This window comes from Cyprinodon tularosa, unplaced genomic scaffold, assembly GCF_016077235.1.
Source record: "Cyprinodon tularosa strain WSP-4 unplaced genomic scaffold, ASM1607723v1 ctg44, whole genome shotgun sequence".
Lineage (NCBI taxonomy): Eukaryota > Metazoa > Chordata > Actinopteri > Cyprinodontiformes > Cyprinodontidae > Cyprinodon > Cyprinodon tularosa.
In genome coordinates, this window is record NW_024039163.1 from 3628507 (window position 1) to 3653843 (window position 25337).

Here is a 25337-nt window from a genome sequence, read left to right on the forward strand (position 1 = left end):
TGAAGAAGAAAATGTTCAAATAGATATAACCTGTTTATCATGTCATGGGTTCTCAGTGTGATTATGTCTTCCATTACACAGTGAATAAGTGGCTATTTTTCCAGCAACTTCGGATGTTATCACCCTCGATACATGGTCTTTATTAGTGGTTATCAGTTCCATAGAATGGCTTTAAATTATGCCAGTAGGCTCAGTTGGTTATCACCTAGTGAATCCTAACCCTGAGGTAGTTCTTTTTTCCCCCTGCAGAATTCATTCATCTATTTATGTGTAATCTGAAAAGTAATTTCAGTAGTTCTTCATGTACTGTAAAGATAAATAAATAAAAAAAAAAGATTCACATGTGGTTCAAACTAACTAAACCATGAACAAGTCTCATATCCTGTCAATTGAGTTGTAGAATCCTCTCCTTATAAATATTTAATTCTAAGTGAAAAAAAATGCAGATCATTCTTTTATAATATAATAATATATTTATAATTTTGATTGAATCATTTTTAAATGTTACCACTTTTGGAAGCATTTATGGGAAAGAAAAATGTATACATTTTTTTTTTTATCGGTTGATGTAAAATGACATGCCTTTTACCAAATCAAATTTAAAATTAACGATTGCAACAATTGCAACATTGGTTTCCTTTGCAAATAAATTGGTGTTAAGGTACAGAAATTGTCATTTTCCCTACTTCTTTCTCATTTTTTTCAAAAATCACTTAGCCCACAGGCCTAAAAGTCTGACCAGTCCAGCAGGGGTCACTGTGGGCTTTATAGAAACCTATCAACTTGCATCATCAAAAACAGTTATGATGAGTGAAATTTCTTTGATTCATGGAATAAACACTTATCTCTCAATTTAAAACCCCAATCACTAAGATAAACTTGGAGAGTGAATGGTTTTTTTAAGGAATAAAGTGTAAAAATCCTTGTCAGAAGGTCGTAGTAAAAAAATTTGAACATTTTATAAAACAGTAAATGAGCTCAAAACATGTACAGTATATGACAGGATTTAAGAGCAGAGGTACATCTCTAGTCCTTTTTCAGTAATTAAAAACTGGAACCCATAAACATACACACAGAGTGCATGTAATACACACTGTCATTTGAATGAACATAGCTTTCAAGTATTTCACTGAAAATAAAAATATTGCAAAAGTCTTTGAATTATACAAAATATATATTTTGAACATAGCAATGTAATGTACGGTCATTTAGGGTTATAGATAAGGGCCATTGGTAACAAATGAAGAGAATTTTATCTGAACTTTGGATTAAAAGAATTAGACTTTTGCTCATTGGTCAAAAGTGTTTTCTTTCTCTTTTTTGTGTAAAGCACATTTCCAAAGCTTACTAAAAAATATCAATGCTAAAGTTTAAAGGAACAGTAGAAAAGCACATAACCTGTGTTGCTGGATGGCCATGGATGAGTTGGGGAGCCATGTCATCTGTTAGTTTTGGTCCACTCTGCTTTAACATGGCCAGTTTACGTTTAAGCACCAAGGAAATTTAAGAAGAGCTGCCAGGTGGATAATTTTTTACCTTTGTGACCTTGCAGCAATTAGGTCCCAGGTTTTGTTTCCAAGCCTATGGTTTACTGCATAGAGCTTGTATGTTCACCCTGTGCATGTGTTGGTTCTCTCTGGGCACTCTGGCTTGCTCCCACAGTCTGAAAACATGACTGTTAGGCTTATTTGAGTCTCTAAAATTGCCTTTAGATTTCAGTGTGTCCACATGTTTTTTTATTTTGAAAAATAAATAAACTCAAATTTGTCAGAAGAATTGGCCAAACAGAAATGGCCGTACTGATTCAGTTTGTCTTAAAAATTAGTTTTGCGTCCATCCATCCATATATATCATGAAAAATGAACCCTTCAGGTTACTGCACAGTTATTGAATTTAAAAAATGTATTACATTTATGAATACCATTTCCTAATCTCACATTATTTGCCCATTGTGTCAATCAAACCTACCCGATATTTCAGCATACAACTTTTTTTTGTATGTTATCAAAAGACTTTTTGAGTAATCTCACCTTCAAATGATAAAAGAGTAATGAATAATAATTTTCTCACATGTATGTACATGCAGTGTTGTGCCTGAACGCGTTCATTGAACGAAAGTTCATGAACTCGTTCATATTTTGCGCGAACGTGAACTAAACGTACTGTATTACTGCGTGATGAACGTTATTGTGAACTCGTTCATTCTGGTGTCTGTGAACGCCACGCCCTCTCAGTTCAACTCCGTTCAATAGGTTGCCAGATTTCTATAGAGTCCTCCAGGCGAAACCCCGGCTAAATCACACCGTAAACAGGCCTTAATATGTAGCGGGAAAAACACCCAATCTGGCAACACCAGCTACCAGCGTCGTAGCCTACAGCCGCGTGCGTCATCAAAACAAAATGCAGCGTGGAAGCCACAGCAGCATGGAGACGACCGTGGATGGGACAAAGCAGCAGTATGATAACTTAAAAGAGGTTTATGACCAGGTGGTCGGTGAGGATGATGGCAACAATCTTACATTTCTCTGCAAACTTTGCCCACCGACTTTCAGTAAAAAATCCGCACAAATCTGCCTGGTATAATTTTCCAGGATTCCAGTATTCCTTTTTAGTATGTACTGAAATGGAATTTCAAATGGAAAAAAAAAAAACATTTACACCTTAAAGACTACTTTCCTGTTTTTCTTTTAATAACTCCTAATAAAAAAGACCATTTAAGCAGCACATTTTTCCTGATGTTTTTGAGAATATACTGTAGGGGTGAAAGCTGCAGCTGCTACAAGTGTGAAGTGAATGAACAGCAACAAAGCGTTAAAGCAACAATGGGGAAATGCTGTCCCCTCAATGCTAATGTAAACCCTGGTTGGATAAGGATTCAAAACTGGATATGAAGATGAAATCTGACGCACAGTTTCAGTGTTACAACTGATAAAATAATTGCTGCCTGTGGTTCTACAGTAGGCTATGGTGTAAATGAGCAATATATGAAAAAAAAAAAAAAAGAACTATGAACTAGTTCATTTTTTGGAACTGTGAACTTAGTTCAAAATTTTGAATTATGAACTGAACTAGTTCATTTTAAAATGTGTGAACTGAACTTTGAACTAGTTCACGTAGAAAGAGAACTTTCCCAACACTGTGTACATGTATAATTATTTCTCTGCAAGGCTGAGCTCAATTCGCGCCACTGGCAGTTCATAATGTCACTTCTGGTGGCAGGTCATAGCCGTGGCAGTTCGTGGTGGCACTTCCGGTGGCAGGTTGGGCTGAAATGCCATAGTACTGGAAGATGCCACCAGGGTGACAGTCTGGCTGTGCTGCCACTAGGCTACCAGATCAGCTCCAAATGTACTGCCAAGGTTTAAGGGTCACCACAACTTGTTTTCAGCTAATACCTTAGTTCTATTGCCCCTTGTGTAGATTATATGCTTTGAAATTATACTATTGCTTATTAAACTGTATACAACATTTAATAAACTTGATGTAAAAAGGCCACTTGTCACTAAAATACTTTTTTGAAATTACGATTTTATTGCCTATTAACATGTATAAAAACTTTAATGAACTTTGGAAACAATGACCTAAATAGCTCTTTCTATGTATTTAACATGCTGTAAGGAAAGAGGCATTCCACAAGCTGCTAGTTTGTTACACAGAATTGATAGTTAATATAAATTCTTACACAGAAAATTATAACTTAAATACATTGGCATTCTGAAAGCATCTGGCCATGAGAGTGACAGCGAACACAGGGAGATGACATAGTTCCAAAGGAGGAGGGTGAAAATTAAGTCAAGTTGTAAAACTTGCACCTAAATTCTTAAAGCTATACTGATTAGTGTGTGTCCTTCCTTGACTCTATCTGCAGCAATGAAGACATGTGGTTACTTTTAAATGTCTTTATTTACAGAAGTTTTTTAAATCCAGCCAATCTTGTTCATTTCCATCCAAAATCTAGACACAGAACTTTTTTATAGTCCTCCCTCACTGCTAAAACAAATGTGAATTGCCCCGCTGGAGAGTATTGTGCGCTTTATCTCATGTCTTTAGGGCCTGGAGAGTTTCTGCTTGTTCTGTCTTGTCCATATCAAGAACAGCAGGAAGAGTTACTCTCTCAATATATTTTTGTTGTCTGCACCAGTCAGCTGCAGACCTTACTGTTGACAATGATAGAGCAGAAAATGATAGGAGATTAGAGAGGGTGTCGTAGAAGTTTTCATTCTTACCTGTTATTATATATAACAGATTACTTATTTAGCCTACATTATGGGAACATATTGCCATTTACCGACTGTGTCAAAAACAGCTTACATTCAAATACCAATGTGATTAAATCAGGCTTTTAGCTAGGAATATTTCATAGAGTGTACACCTTGGTGTGTAACATCTTTAGGCTTTCTGTGGTGTAGGTTGGGGTCCAGTATGGTAACCCAGACAATTTTGAAATTTAGATTCTCTGAAACACTATTTCCTGCAATTTGAGGTTGAATGCAGCTATGTTTTTGTCTTTGTTACACAACTTTTGGCCTGATAATGGGAAATATGTGTGCTTCACTAGAGGTGGAAATTTCATAAGGAAGACATGATATCATTTTTAGGTATAATATTATTTCATAGGTTAATTCAAACAACCAGAGTGTACCAAGTGTAATTCTACGTGCAACCCTACTTTGAGCATCAAAAAAGTGCCTGCAGCTTATTTCAATTCAGTTTATTTATATAGTGCCAATTCACAACACAGGTCATCTCAAGGCACTTTACAGTTCAACCATCATTGTTGATGCTTGTAAAAAGGTCAGACTTACGCTCCTGAGGCATGTCAAGTAAAGTGTGTACAAATATGTCTCAGGCTTGTGCTGCTCCTGTGTTCAATGGCAGAAAGTGGCTTTGTCATATTTGCTGTGATAAGTGGGTAAAAAGTAGTTTTAATATATCCTTATGCTAGAAAGTCCACCTCCACACATCAGTTCATCAGGATTTGAAATATTTAAAATGTAACTTCACTGTCGGAGCTGCACAGACCCCACATACCAGTGATGCGCTGTCCCTGGGAATCCAGAAGTGTCTGGCCTCTTGTTTGTTTTTTTCCCCCTACTGTTCGTGGCAGCTGGAAGTAGATAGCATTGGCGTTTTTCAGGTATATGGTACATACTGTAGGCACCAGAATAATAAAAGCGAACATGTGAAGTTAATTTAGGCAATAATAAACAGTTTCAGGGGATCCATCATAGCGCTCTGCATCAGCAGTGTTGTGCGTCTCCCTGCAAACTCGCAGATCAGCTTCCCTGGTTGATGTGGCGTGTCGAGCAAAAAATATTTAATGTTTCCAAGTCCAGAATCTGCTGCTTGTGAAATTTTGAAAATCTGAGCGAAGTTTCAGACGGAAAACTTTCCAAAAACAGGGTGTTTACAATTTGTCATTCTTTTAGTAATGGGTATACAATGTACTCCTGTACGCACTGCTAGCTAAAAGCCTGAACTAAATTAACCTTTTCTGTTGCGCCTTCTTCTTAAACTTTCAGTACTCTGGAAATAAAATGAAGAAAAAAAAGGGGGGGGGGCTGGGGGGGGGGGGGGGGGGGGGGGGGGGGTTGGGGCTCAGGAATGCTTCCTTTAATGACTGTGGTATATGTAGGTGTGCACCCACAATTGTTCTTTACCACTCATTTTCTTTGACGGTATTCATTAACTTCATCTCTGCTTGTTGGCAAAGATTGTCGTTATTTTGCAGCCCCTAGACCACAACCTACAAAACACACATTTCAAGTACATATAAAATACTAAATAAGTCACACTTCCATGTTCAATTACAATGTTTTCTTTATACTACTGTGATGGATACTCTTTTAATCACACAATCTTAGTATTGGTTATTATTCCCTAAAAGTAGTAACAGATTGTCATGATCGGTTCACTAAGTTAAACCCACATGCAGAACACTAACGGAGACGGAGGAAAAGTTTAACAGTGTTTATTTGAAGAAGGGTACAGAGTAAATAATACTGGTTCAGGTGCCGGTCCGGGACAGGTCCCACAGTTTCTGAAGGAGATGAGAGTTTGGTTAGCCAGGAACTAAAATGGCTGAACTGGTGAGTTGAATTATGTTGATACCTTGAAGAGGTTCTGATAGATCCTTGAGAGGGGGAACCGGTTGGGTCCAGAGACGGAGGGGCCAACAGAGAGTTCAGCAGCAGCACCGTCTAGCTTCTAGCTAGGGATTGACGGATCAGAGTTGTTTCCTAGCTCTTCCCAGAGAGCTGATTAGAGTCCAGGCTGAGATCTTCAGGTTTGGCTTACTTGGGCAGGCAGGCAATCTTCCAGGTTAAGCTCCTCCAGAGCTTCAGACCTCAGTCGGCTCTTTCTATAAGCAAAGAAGAAAAAAACAGGTTAGATGACTAGTCTCTCTCAAGAGTCAACTAGTGATCACAAAGATAATCAGAGGCTCAGGTTTGCTAACCAAACTTGGTCAACACTGCGGCGTTGAAGGATGGTCTGACTGCTGCTTAAGTAGTGTGGTCTTCTGATCAGCTGATGACTCCCAGGTGTGCAGAGAGCTCCAGCTCAGGAATCCCATAGCGCTCTCTGCTGGCGACAGGTGGCAGATCTCCAGATCCCAACAGTACCCCCCTCTCAACGACCGCCTCTTGGTGGTCCAGAAGACGTGGACGGGAGAGACCTCTCGTAATCCTCGATGAGGGTAGGATCGAGGATATAGGAACCCGGGACCCAGGTGCGATCCTCCGGACCGTAGCCCTCCCAGTCAACGAGGTACTGGAAGCTGCGACCTCGCCGACGGGAGTCCACGATCCGGCGGACTGTGTAGGCCGGATGGCCGTCAATGTCCAGGGCAGGTGGAGGGGAGTCGGAAGGCGGGCACAAGGGATTGGTGATGACTGGCTTAATCTGGGAGATGTGGAAAGTGGGATGGATTCGCAGGGTAGGTGGTAGTTGTAGACGGACAGCGGAGGGATTGATGATCCTGGATATTTTGAAAGGTCCTATGTACTTGGGAGAGAGTTTACGAGACATAGATTTTAACGGAATGTCTTTGGTAAAAAGCCATACCTCTTGGCCGGGAGCATACTCAGGGGCAGGACGACAATGACTGTCCGCAAACCTTTTCTTTGTGGCGGCGGTGCGGTTAAGGGTGGTGATGGTTTGATTCCAGGTTCGGTGACAGCAACGGATGTGTTGATGGACAGACCTGACTGAAATCTCCCTCTCGTCTGCAGGGAACAAAGGAGGCTGGTACCCTAGAGAAACCTGAAAAGGGGATAAACCGGTTGCAGCAGACTTGTGGGAATTGATAGCGTATTCTGTCCAGGGAAGAAACTGACTCCAGTCGGTTGGGTTGTTAGAGGAGAGACAGCGGAGAGTGGATTCAAGCTGCTGATTCATTCTCTGCGTCTGTCCATTGGTCTGCGGATGGTAACCAGAGGTGAGAGAACATTTACAGTCTAGCGCGGAACAAAAAGCTTTCCAGACCTGTGAGATGAATTGAGGTCCACGGTCTGAAAGAATCTCTTGCAGTAGCCCATGGAGACGGAAGACATGTTTAACGAGGAGCTGGGCAGTCTGGAAGGCAGTGGGTAACTTCCGGGGTGGAATCAGGTGGCAGGCTTTGGAGAAACGGTCAACAATGGTGAGAATGGCGGGCATACCTTTGGATATTGGGAGGCCGGTGACAAAATCCACAGCAATGTGGGACCAAGGGCGAGTTAGAACAGGTAGAGGACGTAACAGACCAGAAGGTGGTTGATGGGTGGATTTGTTCCTTGCACAGATGGGACAGGCCAACACGTATTCCTTCACGTCCTTGTGAAGGGACGGCCACCAAAAACGATCTGTGACTAGGGCGATAGTTCTGCTTACACCAGGATGAGTAGAGAACTTCAATGAATGCATCCACTGGATGAGGCGAGATCTGACGGAGGAAGGCACATATGTCTTGTTAGGTGGACCGTTACCTGGGTCAGGTTCAGAGGCCAGGGCCAAATTGATGAGATCAGTGATCTCCCAGGAAACGGCTCCCACAGTACACGAGGAAGGAAGAACAGGTTCAGGTGTCTCAGGCCGATCAGGGGAGTACAGACGAGAGAGAGAGTCAGGCTTAACATTCTTGGAACCGGGTCTGTAAGAAATAATAAGATTGAATCGAGAAAAAAAAAAGGACCATCTGGAGTGGCGTGGGTTGGATCTCTTGACTGATTGGAGGTAGGCCAGGTTTTTATGATCAGTCCAAACCAGTACTGGGTGCTCGGCGCCCTCGAGCCAGTGCCTCCATTCTTCAAGAGCAAGTTTTATGGCAAGTAGTTCTCTGTCTCCGACATCATAATTTTGTTCTGCAGGTGAGAGTCTGCGAGAAAAAAATCACAGGGGTGAGTCTTATGGTCAGAATCTGATTGTTGTGACAAAACTGCTCCTACACCGGAGTCAGATGCATCAACCTCTAAAATGAACTGTTTTGCAGGATCAGGCTGGATCAGGATGGGTGCACTGGAGAAAAGAGTTTTTAGCTTTTTAAAAGCGGTATCAGCTTCAGGTGTCCACTGGAAAGTTTTCTTTACTGAAGTCAGAGCTGTGAGAGGTAGAGCAGTCTGGCTATAATTCCTAATGAAACGTCTGTAGAAGTTAGCGAATCCCAGGAACCTTTGAAGTTGCTTACGGCTTTCAGGAGTTGGCCAATCCAAAACTGCTTTGATTTTCTCTTCTGAAGGCTTCACCTGCCCGCCCTCGAGCACAAACCCAAGAAAAGTAACAGATGCCTGGTGAAATTCGCATTTCTCAGCCTTAACGAAGAGCTTGTTTTCGAGCAGCCTCTGAAGGACCAAACAAACGTGTCTCTTGTGATCTGCGGGGTTCCTGGAATAGATCAGAATGTCATCGATGTACACAAAAACAAAGACGTTTAGAAAATCTCGGAGGACGTCATTGACTAATGCTTGAAAAAAGGCAGGAGCGTTAGTTAGACCAAAAGGCATGACCAAATATTTAAATTGGCCGATGGGAGTCTTAAAGGCAGTCTTCCATTCATCCCCCTCTCTTATTCTAAGGAGATGATAGGCGTTTCTTAAATCGAGCTTAGTGAACACAGTAGCTCCTTGAACTGGTTCTAAAGCAGATGCCAGAAGGGGTTGTGGGTATTTATTTTTAATGGTTATCTGATTCAATCCCCTGTAGTCAATACAGGGTCGAAGGGAACCATCCTTCTTTCCTACGACGAAGAAACCAGCACCGAGAGGGGATGAGGAAGGTCTGATTATTCCAGCAGCTAGAGATTCATTTATGTATTTCTCCATGGCTTCACGTTCAGGTTTGGAGATGTTAAATAGTCTACTGCTGGGAAGGGGAGCTCCTGGTAAAAGGTCTATGGCGCAGTCATATGGTCTGTTAGGTGGAAGAGACGTCGCACTGACCTTACTGAAAACCGGTGCCAGGTCGTGATACTCGGGAGGAACAGAAGAAAGGTCAGGAGAGTCCATCTCCCCCCTACCTCCAGGGGACTGAATAGCAGGCGCTGCAGAACGAAGACATGACTCGTGACAGGAAGTAGACCAAGACTCAATATGGCGTTCAGCCCAGTTAATATGGGGGTTGTGACGTTCCAACCACTCGAATCCGAGAACCAGGGGAGAACATGCAGAGGGAAAAACAAAGAATGTTATAGTCTCACGATGATTTCCAGAGATTAGAAGCTCTAAAGGTTGGGTTTGATGTGTGACTTGGTGCAGTCTCTTTCCATCAATGGCAGCAACTCTGAGAGGCCTAGATAAAGGAACAGTCTCAATCCTCAGTTGCTGAACCAGTTCGGAATCAATAAGATTTTTCTCGCACCCAGAGTCAATGAAGGCTGATAATGTTAGAGTCTGACTGGAAACAAACAGGGTTGCAGGTAATCGTAAGTGAGGAGATTTATCAGACTTTAGATGGTCCGTCAGGTTCCTCACATCCTCTGACGGACCCCGGCTTTTAACTTCGCCGGGCAGGAAGCAATTAAATGCCCAGGCTCACCACAATATAGACAAAGATTTCCCTTGAATCTCCGTTGTCTTTCTTCAGGTGACAACCTTGTGTGCCCAATCTGCATGGGCTCAACCCCTGCTCCTTCTGTGGAAGAGGAGAGAAAATGTGTGACTGGAACAGGAGCTGGTGAAGATTGATTCTTAATCCTTGGTTTTGAGCTGGAATCTGCGGATCTAACAACAACAGAAGATTGGTTAGAAGCAGAAGTGGAATCAGTAACTCCAGAGTTTCTTTGTCTAAATTTATTTCTAATCCGCAGTCTGTTATCCAATCTTATGGATAATCGGATTAGATCCTCCAAACTAGAAGGTTCATCAATCGTGGCAAGTTTATCCTTGATGTCATCATTTAAAGCCTTGAAAAAAGCACTTTTGAGTGCGCATTCGTTCCAGCCTGAGGCTGCGGCTTTGACACGGAAGTCAATGGAAAACTCTGCCACAGTCAGGCTCCCTTGCTTCAAACTAAGCAAGGCTCGGGAATCAATGGTTTGATCAGAATCATGGTTAAATACCTGAGAAAATTCATTCAAAAACTCAGAGAAAGTGCAGGAAAAGCTGTCTTCGGATGAAAATCTGGCCTCCGCCCATTCTAAAGCTCGACCTGAGAGTTGAGAAAGAATGAAGGAGATCTTTTTCCTGTCATTAGAAAAACAGGCAGGAGTATTTTCAAAAAGTAGACGACACTGGAACAAAAATCCTTTACATTTTGACTGGATTCCAGAAAATCTTTCAGGTAGACTCGGACGTAGTTCAGGAAATGACGTCAGGACCTCTGACCTCGGAGGCGGACGTGAAACAGGAACCAGTACAACTGGTGCGGAGTTAGCATTTCTCAAATAGCCAGCGAATGTTTGTAAGGTCTGGTTCTGAAGGGTTTGGGCTTGACCATGGGTTTGGGCTTCTTGTTCCTCAAGCCTCCTCCGGAGGTGCTCCGCTGGGTCCTGTGTTTGGCCGCTGTGTTCTGTCATGATCGGTTCACTAAGTTAAACCCACATGCAGAACACTAACGGAGACGGAGGAAAAGTTTAACAATGTTTATTTGAAGAAGGGTACACAGAGTAAATAATACTGGTTCAGGTGCCGGTCCGGGACAGGTCCCACAGTTTCTGAAGGAGATGAGAGTTTGGTTAGCCAGGAACTAAAATGGCTGAACTGGTGAGTTGAATTATGTTGATACCTTGAAGAGGTTCTGATAGATCCTTGAGAGGGGGAACCGGTTGGGTCCAGAGACGGAGGGGCCAACAGAGAGTTCAGCAGCAGCAGCGTCTAGCTTCTAGCTAGGGATTGACGGATCAGAGTTGTTTCCTAGCTCTTCCCAGAGAGCTGATTAGAGTCCAGGCTGAGATCTTCAGGTTTGGCTTACTTGGGCAGGCAGGCAATCTTCCAGGTTAAGCTCCTCCAGAGCTTCAGACCTCAGTCGGCTCTTTCTATAAGCAAAGAAGACAAAAACAGGTTAGATGACTAGTCTCTCTCAAGAGTCAACTAGTGATCACAAAGATAATCAGAGGCTCAGGTTCGCTAACCAAACTTGGTCAACACTGCGGCCTTGAAGGAAGGTCTGACTGCTGCTTAAAGGCACACTATGCAACATTTTTCAGTTAATTAATGTGTTCCATAACGTTATGGATGATTAAATGATTCATTTCAGGTTGAACAAAGGTATTCTCGGCCGCCCTGGTGGTCTGTGGGGGAAATACTGCACTTGCAATTGCAGGAGCACCGACCCGCACCCACAGGCTCAGAACTCTCGTGAGAGTCAGTCTTGCTTTACGGCGAGAACTGCTACACGCCCCCAGTTAAAAGCATTCTCGTTGCTAGCACAGTGGCGATCTTTGTGCAGTTATGCTACGTTCACATCGGACGCAGCAAAATCGGGTCTGCAGCTTCATTTTTGCTGCTTGTACCAGTTAGTTCTGACGCGCGGCTGAAGCAGCTTTGCTGCTCTGCCTGCGCGGTGCAAAAGTGTGTCTGACGCGCTTTGGGCGGAGCTTCACTATCCTTTCTCTGCCTTGCAGCTATATTTGCTGTGATCAGTGGGAATAAAGTAGTTTTAATATGTGTTTAAGTGAGAAAATACACCTGAAAACGTAATCAGTGCCGTCAGTTCATTCAGATTATTATCCTGCCTTCAATATTTTTTCTGTCGGAGCCGCTCAGACCCCCACATACCAGCGGTGCGCCTACAGTAGGGATCCCTTCATCAGCAGCCTCTGGCCTAGTCGCCTCCTCGCGGTTCACCACGGCAGCTGGTAGGTGTTTTTCATCTAAATAATCCAAACTGCATATTCTGCCGGCAGATTTCTGCATTTTAAGTTAATTTAGGCGTCAATAAACTGTTTAAGAGGAGTGATCATCAGCGCTGTGTCTCTCTCCCTGCGTCAGATGCTTAAACGCGCCCGATGCGCTGCTTCAGCTGCTCAGACGTGCTGGGCCTGCTGCTCAAAACGCGCCGCGGGACCTTTTGCTGCGCCTTGACGTTACGTTGCAAGTAAACTCGCTGCTTCTGTCGCGCCAGCTGCGGTGTGAACGCAGCATTAGTCATTTGTTGCGTTCGCCTGTCTGCTAAGCTCAAAACAACCGCGCCTGGCTTGACGGAGAAACCAGGAGAACAGCTGTGCATATTTACGACAGTGCACTTTTACTTTCGCCCTCTGGGGGGAGCCTCGCTGGAAAATCAACACCGGTTGCATAGTGTACCTTTAAGTAGTGTGGTCTTCTGATGAGCTGATGACTCCCAGGTGTGCAGAGAGCTCCAGCTCAGGAATCCCACAGCGCTCTCTGCTGGCGACAGGTGGCAGATCTCCAGATCCCAACACAGATGACATAACATAACTTTAAATTATTACACTGCATCAGGACAAACATATTTTTATCAGTCTGAATTGTATATATACACTTATTTCTCTTTAAAGTCAGTTTTGTTATTAGAGATTATGCAAACAAGAGACCAGCTGGAGGTACTGGAAGCCATTGCAAAACTGGGACCTACTTTGACAGAAGGACTGAAAAGGGGGACTTGTTCAAGTTCAGTTGTTATTCAAGTTGATGCTAGTCACTGAAATATTCCCTTTTTTGTCTGAGTTATTTTTGGTACATTTTTTCCTAATGTTTTCTGCTTTGTTGAGTTATTACTCCATTGTGTCATCAGGTTAGGTTTCCCCACCCCAATTAAAAATCAAAATTTTTTGTCTGTCTACAGGTCATTTTGTGTTCAGTTAATGTTCAGATAAGCCCAAATTCTTAAAGGATCAAACACCTATATCGAACTCAAATGTTACCCATTTCACATTATACTGTAAAATAATTTAATTTCTGAACGTCCCTTATCTCTGATAGATTTTGGTCCACTAGAAATGCTGATGGACTAAGAATATTACTTGTGAATTATTATTAGTAATTTGCTGTGTCTTTTTCAGTTTTAGGGACTGAAGCACACCTCAGCCAGAGACATAGAGGATGTATTTAAGTCGTGTGTGTCATGGTTTTGGTTCTGTTTAAGTTTTTTCTTTGAATTTTCATTGGTTTTATTTCCATTTTGTGTTATTCTAGTAATAATTGGTTGTTTTGGAGTTCTTATGTAGTTCTTGTTTACCCTCTGTTGCCCTCCTGTGTAAGTCAGCTTCCCCTGGCTCCCTTCTAGATTCTTCAGTCCACACCTGTTACTCGTCTGCCAATTGGTCCTCCCATTGTCTCTGTCTCCCATATATAATCCTTCTGTTCAGTCACTCTTTGCTGGTTCCTTGTTGACTCTCTGCTCCTCATATGTGTTTTCCCTGATGCCCCCTAGATTTTGAGATGTCTGTATTTTGTTATTGTTTTTCGGATTCTGAACCACCTCAGCTTATATCTCTGCATTTAGGTCCTTCAAACCTCCACTCAACCTGACAGCATGATAACCTCTGTCTGTAACAACAAGATAGAAAGTTAAGAGTGCAGTTAATTGAAATTGACAAGAGCTCTACATTTCAGCAATTAGTTAGATACTTCTTGATGGTTTTTCTGCAACCAAAATGACAGTCTACTGTATTTTAACAAAAAAAAAAAAATACATCAAATGATTCAAAAAGAAAGGAAGAGAAAGCTATGCAATTTCAAACAGGACAGACTGAACAGCATGGTTCCCTGCAGCTTTCTATTAGAATACAGCACTAATAACTGCTCCATTATATAGCACATCCAGTTTTGTATTTTCACATGGTTTTGAATTGAATTACATAAACCAACGTACCATCATGTCATTAAAAGGGTTGACATGTTCACTGTATAATTTAAAAGGGGTAGATCAAAGCCTTTGTGTTTCCACAGATACATTCTGTTTGGCAGAATGTCACCAGTCTGCAATTTTTTTTCCAGGTCCTGGAAATATTATTTAATTTCCTGAAAACTGTGATTGTCTTCTACATAACAATGAAAGGCATCACCTTAATCTCAGAATCTCTAAGAATATCTTCACCTTTTATGTACTGTAAAAGGTTGTCGCTGTTTTGACATTCAATAAGCAATTCTTACATATCAGGGTTTAAACTGCAAAAGAAGAACTTCACAAAATAAGTTCCTTTTATTTCACTCTTCTGGCAAACCAGCACACCGAAAATGTAGCCAGTTTTTACAGGTCGTACACTGAACCACCTGATACTTCTTTATCAGTTCGTGAAAAAACCTGAAAAATAAAACAAACGAAAAATAGATTAAATTCAGTTTAAATGTACCACTAAACACATTTTTTCCATTTTAAGTAACCTATTACTTTTCACAGTTTATCTCCCTGTTACCCGTCGAAACAAACATGACCTGATCTTTCAGGCCAGGCAATGGAATGCTGGAATATGTATTCTTTAGCTCAGTTTCTTGGTGCTTATTATCCTTGTCTTTTATTGCCATAGCTTCTTGTTAGTTAGTGGAAAGTCTTATGTCACAAAAAAATAAGTGTTTTCTCACAACATTTTTTTTTATTGTGCATTTAAAACAAAAGATTAAAATGATCTAACCTGGGGATCAATGGTTCTAATCAGTTGGCTGGTATGATGTATATGAAGAGTTCTGAATTGACTAAGCATCGAAGGCTCCGCAGTGACACTATGCTTTTAGACTTTATTTTCAACAGACTAATAACAATACCAAAAAGTCTTTCTTGAACCCACAGACATAAAATATAACAGACAGTAAGACAAATATGCTAGAAAAAAATGCCACAATTGACAGTCTTGCTTCTTCCATTGTGGAGGAAATGTTACAGCCTAATCTTGAAGGCCACCAGAGGATCTGAAGACATTTCTGCAAAATATAGAGTGATACTTAACAGATACATGTATTGTTTCATTAAGTTAAGCATCCAATATGTGCATATGTGACCCTGTACCTGAGGAGAGCTATGTCATTATTACTAATTGTTCTTTGTAGTGACAGGAAGTCATACTGTATATCCGAATCTCTTTGCAACTGAAGTCAAAAACCTACAAGGTAGAGCATTCTGTCATCCACAAGTTTTGAGATTATATTAGTTGGCTTTCAATTATGTTATTTCTATTTTGTTTGTGTAATTTGATTTCTCTATATATTGTAGTGTTTGTAATCAAAACAGTCTTGGCTATAGCATCTCATTACTTATAAAATGGTGAACAACACAAATGACACATCTGTCCTGTTACTTACCCAAAGAATGAGGTTATTCCATTTTAGGAAAATAATGACCCACAATCCTAGCAAGGAATATTTTTGGAGACAGATGTAAGAAATACTTAATTGTTTCAGAAATCATTGTCCTTTACAAAATAAAGTTTAAAAAGTTTTCTATGATAAAATCTAAAAGAAAAAGAAAAAAAAAACAGTTGGTGCTATTTGCTTCACAAGTTGGTCTTTGACTATCCTACTTTTTGTCCACTTATGGTGCCATAGGGTGAAATCAAATGTGCCCAAAGTAAGTACACAGTACAAGTATCTAAATAGGTTTTCTATAACACATATTATATATGTATATATATTCAAAACCCTACACATACAGTTTAAACCTACCATACTTTATAGGACCAGTTGTGTCAATCAATAATTACATCCTTAAATTAAAGATATCATATATTTTCTATTGAAATTCAAACCCAGGGAGACACAATATTGTTTCATGCTACCAGTAAAAAAAATTAAGCTACACTTACATAATCTGTTTTTCCCTGTTAAATGGAATATGACAGACATGGTTGAACTTTTTTTTTTTTTTTTTCTTAAACAAAACAATATAAGTAAGATAGTTAATTACCTTGCTTTTGTCATCAACAGAGTAACACTGAACAACAAAGCTGGAAGTTACATTGCTGCAAGGAGTGTTGTTTGGATTATGATCTGGAGATATGGTAGTTTTTATCAGTGATGGGCAGTAGCGCCGCTACATGTAGCGAAGCTATTAGTTTAACTACATTTTCCAGTAGCTTGACCGTAGTGTCGCTGCTTTATTTATCAAGTAACTTTCCTGTAGTGACGTTATTGCTTTGATGAAGTAGCGACGTAGCGTCCACAAACGCTACAAAATCCAGGGCATAACTAAGAAATGAAACCAGGTTTTCTATTTTGAAACAACAATCAGCCACAAAACTACTGTAAATAGCAGTTTCAGCTGACGCTCTTATAAGTGGCGTAGTAGCACAGGCACACTCAGTAGGGTTAAACAAGCGCACCCTTTCCGAAGCTGTCGTTCTATTGGCTGGAAAGGTTGCTAGGCGACAATCCAACTGCAATCCGAGAGAGAGCAAAAAAAATCCGCAAGCAGAGCCTACGGGTTTGCGAGCGTATCTGAGACTCGAGCAGAGCGCGGTTTGTGCGCGAAGAGAAGGAGGCAAGCGAGAGGAGAAAATATCTGTGCAAGAAGCATTAAATCTGAGAGAAGAAACAAAGATTTGAGAAAGAAGAGAAAATATTTGAGAGAGAGTGCATGTTTTGAGTGTGAGCATTATAAGTTTTGAGTGCAAGAAGATGAAATTCTTTTCTCAAATTGAAATTATGTGCTCTTGCATTATGGCAGGATAATTCTCCCATATGTGCCACTAAGATACTCTAATTAGAGAGCAGTAGTGAAACTTTGATATTGTATTTTCATGGCCTAGTTTACCTGACAGGATGTTTACATAAATCTGTATTAAGGCTTTGCACAGATAAGATTTTTTATTTATGGAGGAACAGCTCTACCGTATATAAAATAAATACATAAATAAATAAATAAATGCTCAATAAATAAATAAATAAGCATTCGATTAATTGCCCCCAAAAATACAATGAATAAATATGTAGGTAGAAATTAAATTATATGGTGAGACATAAATAATGTATCACTTAATTAGCTTCTTTATTCTTACACCTTCTTTTGTAAACAGTTTCATTTGTTACTTTGATCGACTGTTTAATTGAGGTCTGAAGAAGTTTTCTCTAAGGGAGACTCTAAAGAAATAAGATGCCTTTTCAATTCAATTCAGTTTATTTATATAGCGCCAAATTCACAACACATGTCATCTCAAGGCACTTTACAGTTCAACCAGATCATACAGTCAAATTGATACAAAGTTTTCTATCTAAGGAAAACCATTTGATTGCATTGACTCATTGACTCAAATACAATCCCTCACACTTTTGTAGGGTTTTGTTTTCCCTAGAGATGTCCATTGAATGCAAACTCATAGCCATGTCTCGATGTGTAGAACACTACACAGTACCTTTAATTTTGTTCTAATAACAGCAGATTGTTTACTAGTTTGTCTACTAGTATTTAAGTTTTTATTTTAATATGCTGATCATAAAGCAATGTTTACACTGTGATATGTCATTGGCTGATCTTTAATAAATGTTTTAACTAGTGTGTCAGACTCATTTTGAATTGACATTAGCTTGGTACAACGTTAAGTCGCTTCTGATGTAGTTAAGCTACTGTTAACACATTAGTGTAACTTAGCTTGCTATAATTCTTTAGGTGGTGGCTTTGGTGTAGTGAAGCTTAATTAATTGTTGAGTAACTGATAGCTTAGCTCACTACACTGGACAAGTAGCTTGCCCAACACTGGTTTTTATCCCCTCTGAAAACACTAAAGATGAGTTATAATTTTTTTAACCTAGTGTTTCTTATGTTTATGAAGTTTAAGCAGTACTGTAACTGTTGTATATGTTACTTATAAGGCATCAGAAGAGCATGGACCACAGATAACTGCTCAGTAGGAGCCATTGAGAAATGGAAAAAGGTGATGAACTTAAATATTGATGCAGAAAAAAATAACTTACCAGGAGGTCGAAGTTCCAGCAACCGTGAATTTCAACAGACAGCTGAGCATTGCACATCTCCACCATTTCTTTTTGAAAGTGCCTGTTAAATTGTCATTATGCAGATAAATAAAAACCCTCAAAGTCTATTTAAAACGGGTTTCATTCATTTGCCAGAGTAAATATCTAACAGATGCATGGGCTTGATTGAAGTTTTCTGAAAAAGCAGTATTGACCTCTTTTCTAAGGTCTGGGCAAATATTTAGGCCTCTCGGCTTCTTTTCAGATTTTTTTGAAGAAATCTTGCGTAGAGAGAGTATCTTTCACCTGTCCCTGTGACTGGATGCCATCCAACAATTGGTTAAAAAAAGGGGTTTGATGCAGCTGTTGGTGTGACGAGCAACCTGTCCTGCTATATCAGATATGTAGGAGGTAGGCAGATACTTGAAGCTCAACAGCCCATCACTGTAGTCTCTTGAAGGCTACATCCAAAACAGTATGTAACATATTACACAACACCATGCATACAAGAGAAGAGAACACCATGGGGCGTCAGTGGTGTTGAAATCGAAGGATTGACGGTTCAAGCCCCGACTCCGACTTTCATTGTCGCTGTTTCCTTGGGCAAGACACTTCACCTGCATTGTCTACTGATTGTGGTCAGAGGGCCCGGTGGCGCCAGTGTACGGCAGCCCCGCTTCTGTCAGTGAGCCCCAGGGCAGATGTGGCTACAATGTAGCTTGCCACCATCAGTGTGTGAGAGTGTGCGTGAATGGGTGAATGAATGTAGTATAAAGCGCTTTGTTCAAGTCTCCTGACTTGAATAAAGGCGTTATATAAGTAAATGCCATTTACCACCTACAAATTAAAGAAATATTGTATCAGTAAATTTTCAAAATAAACAAAAATAAAAGAACTTACCTTCTTCTTCACAAAAGGTTTTGGGTATACATCCTTAAAGTTTAACAGTTCATGAAGTCTGTTCAACAAATCTGGATTTGACCCATAAGATGGCAATCTCAGGGCAAGGCAAGAAAAAAAAAATCAGTAGTCAGGATTTCTAGAGGCTCACCTTTCTTGACATACTTAATCCCATAATATGTGGTTTTTGTGGACACTACTTTGGAGGGACAGAGTTCTCGACAAACTGAATCTGGACAGTAGGGACAGGTGTTTTCAGTAGGAAAAAGGCAAGGCGGTGGCAATACCTCCTGTGTTCGGAGCTGGAAGGCCATTCCCGTAGGCAAGGGATCATCTTATGTGTATAGATGTACATAGTCATTGCACAGATTTTTTTGAGTGTGCATACTTTGTAGAACAGAAGAGATGCCACCATGCACCAAGTGACTTTCTTAGTCATCACTGTCCTCTACCTGCACATCAGACATAGCAATGGGCTTGGTGACTTTTGCAACATACACCACATTGCCATCATGCCATGAATACAGCAACGTCATTTTCCACTTCCCTTACATTGACAGTTCCACTTTCTTGTTGCTAAGTCAAATGTCACCCTTGTCCTTCCAAACTGACACCAACTGTCTGTTTCATTTTTGAAAACGGGAAAAAAAAAAGAAAAAAAAAACACAGTTGAGGTAATCCTTTGCCTCCAAAAATCAATGGAAAAACAGTCAACTCCACAGGTTTTGGTTGCAATGTCCAGTTTTTCACATTTTCCATGTCAGCCCTTTACTGGGCATGTCTTGGAGTGAAGCAGATCTGGGGACTGCTGGGGACAGATCATTTCAAGGTGAACACATTCTTTTCCGGCATTCCCTGATGACGACTTCCGACACTTTTTCACTTCAAGGTCAATTTTAGGTGGGTTTGTTGACTTAACCATATGAATTGAAAAAACTGGACTGTGTTAATGCTTTGGAGTGAAATTTTGTCCATTTACAATGTTTACACAAATCATAGGAATCATTTCCATTGAATGCACATCCCTAATATGCCTCTGTACGTTTTTGTAAGTGCTTAGAAAAGCTGTGCAACGTAGACAGCCAGATAAGTTTGGCTTTGAGTCCAGATTCAGGGTCAGTTGTGAGCTTGACCTTTTCTGTCATTAAATGGCAGGAGATTCTGTAAGATAATGTTTCAAAATTATTGACATAAAACAATTGCTTAGTTGAAGGCCAAAACATATACTGTATCATAAATTAAGTTGATGATGTGAATAAAGGTAACATAAATATTTGCAACAAGCCAATACATGTTGCCTGAAGGAGATATTTCTTAAAATTTAGAGGGATCTCAGATCCATCAACTTAATAATTGTGTTTAGACCAGGGATGTCAAACTGTAGTCCTAGAGGGTCAGTGTTCTGCAGCTTTTAGATGCATCTCTACTTCAACACACCTTAATTTAATAATTAGGTCATTAGCAGGACTTTAAAGCTGAAGTCTGTAAGTTTTTAAAAATCACTTTTTTGTCATATTGGCTAAAACTGTCCCTATGCCCAGACAGCAGTACATGTGATATGTAACCTGTGAAAAAAACTGCTTCAATTGGTACCGCCTACTGCCTGCATTTCAATCTGGAAAGAATAATTCGGGACGAGTCAAAACAACCAATCACAGCCAGAGGAGCGTCTGATGGAGTGTCAATCACAGCTCACACACGCTCAATCCCGCCCCCCCCCCCCCTTCTGGTCGCATGCGGTAGCCGCGCAGATGCTGTGAGAGGGGTGGAGCTTGGAGGTGGGGCATGAGTGAAGCAGAGAGGGTGGGGGAGTGGCGTGAAACCTGTTTTTCTTCAAATTTTCAGTCGAAGTCTGCTCTCTTCTCAATGTTACAGACTGCAGCTTTAAAGAACTGATTCTTGTTTTCATAAGTTGGACCAGGGATACATCTAAAAGCTGCAGGACATTGGCCTTCGAGGACTGGAGCTTAACATCCCTGCTAGGCTGCCTCCAATGTCAACAACTTCCCCCATAGTGTCAGAAGCTCGAAACCTTGCATCCAATATTCAAAACAGACAGGTCTGAATGAGTTCAAAATTCTTTATTTACTAATCGCGTGCGGCTGCTTGCCGGCTGGAGCGGACAAAACAGATCCTCTGTAGAAACAAAAACTCAGGTTAGTGACTAAGAATAAAGGGCTGATGTCTACTAAAGCAATAGTCACTGACCTGGTTCAGAGATCAGTCCGATCACAGAGGGATGTGATGAATCTGAGAAGGAAACAGTCCTCAACTTGTGACGGGCGCCGCCCCCCAAGCTCTGGGTAATGAGCGGAGCTTATGCCAACCAAGGCTGAGGAGCAACAGTGTAGAGAAGAGATTATCCAAAGCCGAAGTCCTAGCAGAGCCAAGTTCATGGACCAGAAAATCAGACAGCCCATGATGTACAGAAGGAGAACCATGCTGAGGTCAGTAGCACAGTCCAGGTTCGGTAAGCCACTAGAAATCCAGGAATCAGTCCAGAACAGAGCAGAATAACAGAGCAGACAGGGGCAAAGCAAAACTCGGTATCCACAGGGCAGAAACGGGTCACAATCAGATCAGAGAGCTAGGATTACTCACACTGCAACGCTTGAATAATCTTTCTCCGTGGGCTGGTAACCAGTGGAATAAATAGAAGAAACAGGAGGATCAGATAAGAGATAATTAGGCTGGGGTGGAGCAAATCAGATAAGAGGAGGAGCAGTAAAACCCAGCCTATGGTGCCAAGATCATGACAACCCCCCACCCCAACCCCTCAAAGGCAGATACCAGACGCCCCACTGGGCTAATCAGGGTGATCCCAATGGAAAGACCGAATGAGGTCCTTATCCAAAATAAACCGGGCAGGAACCCATGACCTCTTCTCAGGTCTGTAAACGACAACTGCTTTCACAACTTGACATTGACAAGGTACAAAAGCACTGTTCTAGCAAGGGGGAATTAGAACCCCAGGTCAGAGGGGAGTTAACACCAGCCCCCCACCAGAGACTGTGTACGCTCCAATACCCGTACCCACAATGGACAAGACAGCAACTGACCTGAAAAATAAGATCACCAACCCCCAAAGTGTCATGATCTGGCCTGTTTGCTCTCCCCTAATTAGTAATTCCTCTCACCTGCCCTCTTCCTTCCCAGCCTCAATTATAATTTATTCCCCTCACCTGTTTCCTGTGGTTTATATTCAGTTCAGCCTGAGCATTCAGTGCCAGATCATTGCTTGTCTTTCTGTCAGTCTTTCTGTTCAGTTTTTATTTGGTTCATGTCCTGGATCCTAGTTGCCAGTGGAAAGATGATTTGAAATCATGTGCTCTTGGATTATGGCAGGATAATTCTTCCATAGAAAACCACCCTTGAGGCCAATGGCAAGATACTTGCACAAGTCTCCATCAAATGTGGCATATACCAAGGGGATGCACTGTCCCCACTGCTGTTCTGCATAGGTCTGAACCAACTCAGTCAAATAATCAACAAGACTGTCTACGGGTACCGACTCAGGAAAGGGGCCATCATCAGTCACCTCCTCTACATGGATGACATCAAGCTGTACGCTAAGATTGGGCGATACCACCCGGATCTTCAGCACAGACATCGGGATGTCATTCGGACTAGAGAAGTGTGGTCGGATGGTAACTAAGAGAGGGAAGGTATTCCACACAGAGAGGGTTTCACTCCCAGAAGGAACAATAGCAGACATTGAAGACAGCTACAAGTACCTTGGAATCACACAAGCAAATGGCAACTTCGAAGAGGTAACGAGGAACTAAGAGCCAAATACCTCCAACGAGTAAGACAGGTCCCAAGGAGCCCGTTCAATGGCAAGAATAAGTCCTGGAAATAAATACCTGCGCTCTATCAGTAATCAGATACCCTGCAGGAATAATATGTTGGCCAAAGGAGGAGGTACAGGCCACAGATATTAAGACATGAAAGCTCCTACTGTACGCTAGAGACTGACACGGGAGTGGATTTTCACTCCTGTCCCATCCCACTCCCACAGAAAAAAAATTGTGTCCCGTCCCAATCCTGGGCCAGAGTAGAAATCTAAATCCTGTCCCGTCCCACTCCTGGTGAAATTAATCCCACTCCCATCCCGCTCCCATTCAGAATGACTCCCGCTCCCACACCACTCCCATTCTTGTTGTTTTGAGCTCGGGTGAAAAACTCAAAGCAGAAGCACTGTTGGTTTTTGGGTCGTGTAGTTTTTTTTGACTCGCATTATAGTGTAGGCTTCAAGAAAAAAACTACACCAGTACTGGATTTTTTTTCTTTCTATTTTATTTTATTTTTTGGCATTGATCCTAGTTTTTTTTTATTATTATTGGTTTGCTCCCGCTAATGTTTAATCCTTTACCGTCACAATCACGTGATCGTTACTAATACTGACTCCCATCCCACGGGAATCCCACGGGAATCCCGAAAAAATGTCAGTCTCTACTGTACGCCAGCCGTAAGGAAGGAGGCCGAGGACTAATGAGCGTAAGAGCCACTATCAAGAATCAAACACCCAAGATCCATAAGTACATCAAGAACGCTCCAACAGACGACATCCTCACTGAATGTCTCAGACAATGGGGAACAGAAGATGAGGTGCCAGAGGCTCCGTCATGGGAGGATAAGCCCCTACACAGGATGTACCACCGGAACACAATCGAAGTGGCAGATATCAAGAAATCCTTCCAATGGCTAGACAAAGCCAGACAAAAGGACAGCACAGAGGCACTCATCATGGCTGCACAGGACAGCAGACTCTGGACAGGACACCAGGACACCAGAGCAATAGAGGCCCAGATCTACCACACCAGACGAGACCCCAGGTGCAGACTGTACAAAGAGGCCCTTGAAACAATCCAGCAGATAACTGCAGAGTGTAAGATGCTGGCAGGGAAAGCTTACATGGAGCACCATAACCAAGTGGCTGGAATAGTATAGGAACATCTGTGCAGACTATGGGCTGGAAATCCGTAGGTCAAAGTGGGAAACACCTCCAAAGGTGGTAGAAAATAATCAAGCCAAGATCCTGTGGGACTTCCAGATACACACGGACCAAATGGTAATGGCAAACCAACCGGACATTGTGGTGATGGACAAAAAGCAGAGGAAAGCCGCTGTGGTTGACATAGCAATACCAAGTGACTGCAACATCAGGAAGAAAGAACATGGAAAAACTAGCTGAAGAAAACCTGGAAGGTTGAGGCATTAGTGGTACCCGTGGTCATTGGGGCACTCAGGGCAGTGACCCCCAAATTTGAAGAGTGGTTACAGGAGATCCCTGAAAATACATCTGACATCTTGGTCCAGAAGAGAGCAGTTTTATATATATATATATATATATATATATATATATATATATATATATATAGCCTGGTTCTGCTGGAGGTTTCTTCCTGTTCAAAGGGAGTTTTTCCTCTCCACTGTCGCTACAAGCATGCTTAGTGTGAGGGATTGTATTTGAGTCAATGCAATCAACTGGTTTTCCTTAGATAGAAAACTTTGTATCAATTTGACTGTATGATCTGGTTGAACTGTAAAGTGCCTTGAGATGACATGTGTTGTGAATTTGGCGCTATATAAATAAACTGAATTGAATTGAATATATGTATGTATATGTGTATATATATATAGATGTGTATATATATGTATATGTGTATGTACATATGTGTATATATATGTGTGTGTATGTATGTTTGTATGTGCCTCAGATTGTTCAATAGAATCTGATCTGACGGACATTTAACAGCCAATCTTGTGATATCTGACTGAAGTCAGTTGATTTTATCCAACTTCTGAGTTCAAAGTCAGCGGCTCTGTCCTTCAAAGGCTAGATACGTTTGCCAGTTACGTCATGACTTGGAAGACTCCTCATTATGTGGCCGACAAATGCAGCCTTCTTTTTGATTGTTTTGAAGGATGGGTCCGGTGTATCCTCCATAGCCTTGGGCATCCCGTGATTCATTGCAAGTCCATGCAGGCCAGCTGCCCCTTGCTCAGATGAAAAAAGGAAATGGTGCCGAACAGTGGTGAATATTGTAAGAGTAAATTAATATAATAGATATGAATAGTTACATCTGAAATTAATGAAAATAGTGTTTTTAAATGGTTATTGAGTCAGACATGTGGTGGGTAATTTTTTTTTTTTTT